The sequence below is a fragment of the Schistocerca gregaria genome, chromosome 7, assembly GCF_023897955.1.
Source record: "Schistocerca gregaria isolate iqSchGreg1 chromosome 7, iqSchGreg1.2, whole genome shotgun sequence".
NCBI lineage: Eukaryota > Metazoa > Arthropoda > Insecta > Orthoptera > Acrididae > Schistocerca > Schistocerca gregaria.
The window spans coordinates 448,389,171-448,397,429 of NC_064926.1; the positions used below are offsets into that span (position 1 = coordinate 448,389,171).

Consider the following 8,259-nt stretch of genomic DNA (forward strand, 5'->3'; position numbering starts at 1 on the left):
CTGAACGCACACTGGACAATCAATGCCTACACAGAATTGCGGCATGGAAAGGAAGTCGTGTCGACATATACGTTGCTAAAAGAGAGACTTACTAGCGATCAAACGATAAAATATAATAATAAGATAGTAAAAAAGGCTCACTGTTCAAAAATATTTAGCTGTACACCTGGTCGCACACTGGACAATCAATGCCCACACTGAATTTCGGCTTGGAAAGGGAGTTGTTTAATGAATAAAATTATTAATAAGTGACAATGGAGGTTTCATTTGCTGCTGAATATAACTAGACTGAACCACGAGTATATATTAACTGCAATTGAGGGCTATGGTGCCAGTGTTTTGGCACACGGGTTACATCTGATCAGACCTGATGTTATAGTGAGGGAAGTACAGGAAGGAATTCTGCTACAATGCTGTGGAGCCTACAGCACCACTTCTACAGAAGTTCTGTTTCCTGGACCTATAAGTAAGAAAAAAAGTCTGATATCTATTGGCTGAAGAAGAAACAGTATGAAATGATACACGAAATTCTTGGAGAACTGGTAAAAAATCTGTTAGTAATAAAGAATATAATATCTTCAGACTGCCTACAAAGATGGAGTTCCTTAGACATAAGAAGAGAACGTTCCAAGTGTCTTCATGACGTAAACGAAGGGTTTCAGATATATTTTGAGCCAAGTAGGAGGTTCGACCACAACCTTTGCAACACATCGACCATACCTTACATACCTAATCATAACTGGTAATGGGGATACGACTAGTCAAAACTGTGGCGGAATCGGCACACCGAATCACGTCCTAAGAGGCAATGTCTCCTAGTTGAAGAGATCGCAAGCACTGCGAGGCAGGGTTTAAGAGATAATACTGTTTATAACATAATTACAGTGAAAGACGAATTTGATACCTTAAATTCTGAAGCTGATTCTGTCTCAGAAAAAAACAAGACATAGCTATAGCCAACGCACACCACGGCAAAGACGAGCAAAGCCTGTATATGGCCCTGGGCAACGAGAATGAAGCATGATACCATTACAATCGATTGCTCCAGTAACGGAAGAGGGATGGGAAGTGGCCGCAAGTGTACTTAACAATTTATGAAAAACCAAGGAAATATAAATGGCGTGTTTTGTGTGTAGCCGTACTGTCTGGATACAGCAAAATATTGCTGGACCCCATGGGGTGGCTGATCTGCTGTGAAACGGTCAGATAAACTAAATACATTTTACTAGCAGTCAATTTGTGTGTGTGTGTGTGTGTGTGTGTGTGTGTGTGTGTTTGTGTTTGTGTTTGTGTGTGTGTGTGTGTGTGTGTGTGTGTGTGTGTGTGTGTGTGTGTGTGTGTACGTGTGTTTGTGTGTGTTAAATGTCCATCTCAGACCACAGAAAAAAGGAAAACTGAAGGTGCACAAGGTAAAAATGCTATTTAATGTCCTCTGAGTGTCAGTGACACCAACATTATAATTTATAGCCGTAGTAGAAATAATATTAATATTAATATAAGCTGAGCTGTGCTACTGCTAACTGGGGCTACTCGAAGCTCCTAGGAAGTTAGGGATCTTTGTTGATGGACGACTTGTGGATGGTACATAAGTTCAATTTGAACTAAAGAACAAATTTCAGAATAACAATATAAAATTTTAATTCGGACCTTTGTCCTCTTAACAAAATACACAACTGGCTTTCACAAATGGTAGAAGCTTCTAGTTAAAATTCTGAATTATTTACACCCGTTAACCAAATGAATTTAACAAATGTAAAAGCAAACAAATTCAGAATCTTAAAAACTTGCATCAACAAATGAAAAGGTCAGCTCATAAAAAACGACTGGATGAAGTTGCCTTGTAAACATATTCATGAGAAAAGTTAAAAACACCAACTGAAATACAGCAATAATAGAATGTTTAGGCTAATTGGTTAGTTGGCCAAGGCTCCGCATGGACCCACGGTGAAGTTGCCGTCGATCAGGACGCCAACAAGACTGCCAGGGAAGCAACGGCCGGGTCCGCGCGGCAAGGCAAACTGACAGCCTGTCAGACCAGAAAGAGCGCTGCCGAAATCTATAAGAACTAAAACTGAAGTTAGAATAGTGGTTAAATGTTTTCTTTCTGTGGGGTTTTATAGGCTGAAATGGGACTAACTGGGAACGATAGCAACACAGTGGCAGAGTCAAGGACGCACGGTGTGTCGGAACCAGAAGCGGTGCGGATTTTGATGGAAAAGGTAGCCCAATTGACAGCGGAAAATACGTGGTTGAAAAGTGAATTAACGTTTAGAAAAGAGCGAGAAACCGCATCAGATCAGTCCTTGTTACCTAGGATGTCGCAGCAGGAGATTGATCCAGCTGCTGCGAGTTTGATTTTTCCGTTTTCTAGCAAGGCATCTGAGGATGTGCTTTCGTTTGTGGAGGACTTGGAAACTTCAGCTGTGATGAATGGGTAGTCTGACGAACAGCTGTTACATGTAGCCAAGATTAGATTAACGGGTGAAGCGAAGACAATGTAAGGTGTTCTGAGGCCTTAAGAAAGGCTGGACGGTTTAAGCCGTTGAAGGAGGGGCTTTTACAAATGTACAAGAAACAGAACAGCGCTCGGTACTTTAGGGAGAGGTTGATTACAATGACGAAGAGAGAGGGAGAGACGGTAGAGAAATTGGCGGACAGGATAAGAGAAATTAACGAGTACACTTACTAGTTGGGTCAGAGCGAAGAAGCGAATGTTGAAACTTCCTGGCAGATTAAAACTGTGCCCAACCGAGACTCGAACTCGGGACCTTTGCCTTTCGCGGGCAAGTGCTCTACCAACTGAGCTACCGAAGCACGACTCACGTCCGGTACTCACAGCTTTACTTCTGCCAGTATCCGTCTCCTACCTTCCAAACTTTACAGAAGCTCTTCTGCGAACCTTGCAGAACTAGCACTCCTGAAAGAAAGGATACTGCGGAGACATGGCTTAGCCACGGCCTGGGGGATGTTTCCAGATTGAGATTTTTCACTCTGCAGCGGAGTGTGCGCTGATATGAAACTTCCTGGCAGATTAAAACTGTGTGCCCGACCGAGACTCGAACTCGGGACCTTTGCCTTTCGCGGGCAAGTGCTCTACCAACTGAGCTACCGGAGCACGATTCACGTCCGGTACTCACAGCTTTATTTCTGCCAGGAAGTTTCATATCAGCGCACACTCCGCTGCAGAGTGAAAATCTCATTCTGGAAACATCCCTCAGGCTTTGGGTAAGCCATGTCTCCGCTGTATCCTTTCTTTCGGGAGTGCTAGTACTGCAAGGTTCGCAGAAGAGCTTCTGTAAAGTTTGGAAGGTAGGAGACGGATACTGGCAGAAGTAAAGCTGTGAGTACCGGACGAGAGTCGTGATTCGGTAGCTCAGTTGGTAGAGCACTTGCCCGCGAAAGGCAAAGGTCCCGAGTTCGAGTCACGGTCAGGCACACAGTTTTAATCTGCCAGGAAGTTTCATATCAGCGCACACTCCGCTGCAGAGTGAAAATCTCATTCTGGAAGCGAATGTTGTTCTGCTGCAGGAGGCGGAGCAAAGGGCACTTGTATTTTTGAGGGGGTTACCGGCGCATATGTCGCGGGAAGTGCGTGAAGGGTCTCCGAAAGATTTGTATTCGGCCATTCATCTGGCAATCCAGTGTGAAGAAATAGACATGGCAACGGAAGTACGTGATAGACAAACAGTGTTTACAGCGGGTATAAAATGTTATAAGTGTGGTCGTACGGGACACTTGCAGAGGCAATGTACCCGGTCACCGAGGAATAGAGAAAGGGGTGGAAATCAGCATACTGAATTGAAAGAAGGTCTTGTAGAAATATCACTAAAGCAAGACATAGTAAAATTCATATTACAGGACATAAAAAATTGTAGGCTGTCAAAGATATACGAACACAGTAAATGAAGCAGAACAAAAGAAAGAAGGAAAAGAAAAAATCTACCACATAACTATCAACATCTTTGCAACTGTAAGAGCTGTTAAGCTGACTGAACGGAAGCTATCGCACTTATGTGCGCTTGCTACTTTCGGAAGTGTTTATATTATATTTTTCCAAAATCCTGATTGTATGTTTTTTTTTCCTTCTTGTTACTTTTTTAGGGCGCAAAGAAACTAGGGTCATACGTACCCATGTCAGACTGTAAAACACGAACAAAAAAGGGGTTAAAATGACTACACTTTAAGCCCATTCGATGGAAGGACAGACAGTTAGACACAGGGGCTTGGAAAAAGGGCCATTAAATACATCACAGAGAAACGAAGCTCCTGAAGATTCAATGTCCTTTCCATATTGGTACGACGGACAAAAAGTAAAACGCGGTCGAAACCCGTGCGTCGTTGGCTAAAACGGCCGACAACCCAGGCGGAAAACATAAATGAGAACGTAAGTGGTTAAAAAAACTGGCATTCCGTCACAAAACGGCGAGCCGTCAGAGGTGGAGGGCAATGGGCACAAAGTGGTGGGGGAGCACCACTTAATAAATGGTGATGGCTAGAAGAACTGCCCAATACGCAACCTAGCTAAAATAATCTCCTCGCGGCGAGAGGGCTGACAACAGTTCGTCCAAGTCGTTGGGAAAGGCTTATTTCCCCAGAGCTTGTTCCTATGAAGGGAGGACCAGTGGTGATGCCGAAGTAATACCGCCTGCTGACAGAAAGAAATACAGAAATCACTGGAGAGAACGGAACAACTAGCAGGCTGAGGTAAGAGTACTGCAACCATGGCAGCAGCGTCAGCAGCCTCGTTCCCGTCAGACCGATGCGATCAAGAAGCCACAAAAACATCACAGTGGCTCCATCAATAGTGAACAAGACACAGCACTCCTGGATCCGTTGCACTAAGGGATGGACGGTGTACAGCAGGTGGAGGCTGTGAAGGGGACTCAGAGAATCGGAGCAGATGAAGCAATTGAAAAACCGACGTCACCAGAGGTACTGCATATCATGATACAGGACGAGAGCTGTGCTGCAAATACTGAGCAATTTTTCAGAAGCTGGTACCGAAAATCGTCCTTGCCAATGATGAAGGTATACTCGGCCCCACGGTCAGTGAGGAGAAAATCACGGCAGTATGACAGCAGTTCTCCTGCAGCTTCAGCATACAGACTCACAAATGGACCAGTGTAAAAGGCGTCAGTGGCCAAATGGCTGCCATGACTGATGACGGTACTGAGATGGCGCAAGACGGTCGACCGTGTAGACTCATAAACGAAACACCCATGGTCTAGTTTAGATTGGACAAGAGACTGATACAAAGGGAGGAGGATGGTCTGATGGTATCGCCAAGATGTACCGCTGACTACATGTAGGACACTGAGTGACTGAGTACAGCGGGCACCCAGTTGAGACACGTGAGAGGATCACGAAAGTTTCCTATCGAGCGTAAGCCCCAGGAATTTCATAGTTTCAAAGAACGGAAGATCAACAAGCCTGAGATGGAAAGACAGTTGAAGAAGTCAATCACGACGTCATAAATACATACACACCGTTTTTTTTAGTGGATTATTGAAAGCCACTGTCGATGTTCCATGATTCCATGAGTAAAGACCACCGAGACATCCCTTAACACACCACTCAAGAAGACAAGTCCGTGGAAAACTGCAATAGATCGCAAACGTCAACGAGAAGGGATCCAGAGAAAAACGTTCATGACGTGGGTGGACAAAGTGACAAGATGGTCAATTGCAGAACGGGCGCTTAAAATCAACACTGTGTAGTGTTTAGTAAACTGAAAGCCTCAAGCCGTCATACCAGCCAGACAGGAATTATACGTTCCACCGTTGGTGAGAGAATCGAAGCGGTAACTACAAGGAAAGTGATCGTCCATGCTGGATATAGATATGGGTGTGACAGTGGCTTCACGCCAGCTTATGATAAACGTACCTTCTGCCCAGATGCGATTTTATGTATGAAGTACTTGGCCACTAGGGAAAGGTTCTGAACGTTAACATCGTCTGACCCTTTGGCGGAGGTTTGGGAAAAACCTAAATCAGGATAGCTGGAAACGGGATTGAACTGTCGTCCTCCCGAATGCGAGGCCAGTGCGCCACCTCGCTCGATAACTATTAAGGCAACCAAGGCATTAATAGCATTAATAGTGTTTAGGCACTAATAGTGTTTTACAATATGAAAGTCACTTGGAGTTATCGACTAGCAAGTACTCATTTGAAATAATGGTGTAATATCTACAAACAGGGCAACTTATTAAATTCGTATGAGTAATGACACATACTCGTAATACGAAGAAATACTTTAAGGTGCAGTTACTGAAAGAAGCAGGACGAATACGTATATCAGTGACGCTGAAAACCTGCAAACACGTAAGTCGGCGAGGAAATTTGCAATTGTGCTTATAATACGCTGATGGCAAAAAATCGCTGCACCAAGAAATAATTACTATAGAGTAATGTACACTACTAGCCATTAAAATTGATACACCACGAAGATGAGGCGCTACAGACGCGAAATTTAACCGACAGGAAGGAGATGCTGTGATATGCAAATGATTAGCTTTTCACAGCATTCACACAAGGATGGCACCAGTGGCGACACTTACAACGCGCTGACATGAGGAAAGTTACCAACCGATTTCTCATACACAAACAGCAGTTAACCAGCGTTGCCTGGTGAAACGTTGCTGTGATGCCTCGTGTAAGGAGGAGAAATGCGTACCATCACGTTTCCGTTTTTGATAAAGGTCGCATTGTAGCCTATCACGATTGTGGTTTATCGTATGGCGACATTGCTGCTCGCGTTGGTCGAGACCCAATGACTGTTAACAGAATATGGAATCAGTGGGTTCAGGTGGGGATAACGGAACGGCGTGCTGGATCTGAAGGGCCTCGTATCACTAGTTGTCGAGATGACAGGCATCTTATCCGCATGGCTGTAACGGATCGTGCAGCCACGTCTCGATCCCTGAGTCACCAGATGGGTGCGTTTGCAAGACAACAACCATCTGCACGAACAATTCGACGACGTTTGTAGCAGCATGGACTATCAGCTCGGAGACCATGGCTGCGGTTACCCTTGACGCTGCGTCACAGACAGGAGCGCCTGCGATGGTGTACTCAATGATGAACCAGGGTGCACGAATGGCAAAACGTCATTTTTTCGGTTGAATCCAGGTTCTGTTTACAACATCATTATGGTCGCTTCCGTGTTTGGCGACATCGCGTTTAACGCACATTGGAAGCGTTTATTCGTCATCGCCGTATTGGCGTATCACCCGCCGTGGTCGTATGGGGTGCCATTGGTTACACGTCTCGGTCAACTCTTGTTCGCATTGACGGCACTTTGAGCAGTGGACGTTACATTTCAGATGCTTTACGGCCGGTGGCTCTACCCTTCATTCGATCCCTGCGAAACCCTACATTTCAGCAGGATAATGCACGACCGCATGTTGCAGGTCCTGTACGGGTCTTTCTGGATACAGAAAATGTTCGACTACTCTGATTGAACTCTGGTATCGTGTTGAAGCTGCATGGGCAGCTGTACCTGTACACGCAATACATGCTCTGTATGACTTAAAGCCCAGGCGTACCAAGGCCGTTATTACGGCCAGAGGTGTTGTTCTGGGTACTGATTTCTCACAATCTATGCACCCAAACTGCGTGAAAAGGTAATCACAAGTCAGTTCTAGTATAATATATTTGTCTAGTGAATACCCGTTTAGCATCTGCATTTCTTCTTGGTGTAGCTATTGTAACAGCAAGTAGTGTAATTTCAGGAATACATTTGTCTAGGTAACATATTTAAGTAATTAGCGTTGCAATATTACAGGTTAAAGAAAACGCGAGATACGGCATTGCAAATGCGAAATGCTGGTAGATTGATAACCGGTGGAACCACCAGAATCTAGAATCCTAGCATGCAAACGTGCATGGATTGTGTTGTACGAGTGCAGGATGTCAGTCTGTGCGATGGAGTTCCATGCCTGTTGCACTTCTCGGTCAGTAAAATGATGGTTTCGTCCTGGTTGTGGATGACACTGGAGTTTTTTTTCCTATGTTGTCCCGTATGCTTTCGATCGAGCAGGCCAAAGCAACCTGTCGACACTCATGTGGGAGAACATTATCCCGTTGGGAAACACCCCATGCATTGCTGTTCATGAAAGGCAGCACAACAGGTCGAAACATCAGCCTGATGCACAACTTTCGGGTCACGGTGCGTGTGATAACTATGAGAGTGCTCCTGTTACACGAAATCGTACTCCAGACCATAAATCTAGCTGTAGGTCCAGTGAGTCTAGCAGGCACA

General features: G+C 44.9%; 1 non-coding gene across 1 annotated transcript; it reads right to left on the reverse strand.

The window, feature by feature from the left end:
- Positions 1-3,041: 3,041 nt before the first annotated feature.
- On the reverse strand, positions 3,042-3,116 carry Trnas-cga (transfer RNA serine (anticodon CGA)). Its single transcript has one exon. It is a non-coding gene; the product is annotated as a tRNA-Ser (tRNA).
- Between the last annotated feature and the right edge of the window lie 5,143 nt (positions 3,117-8,259).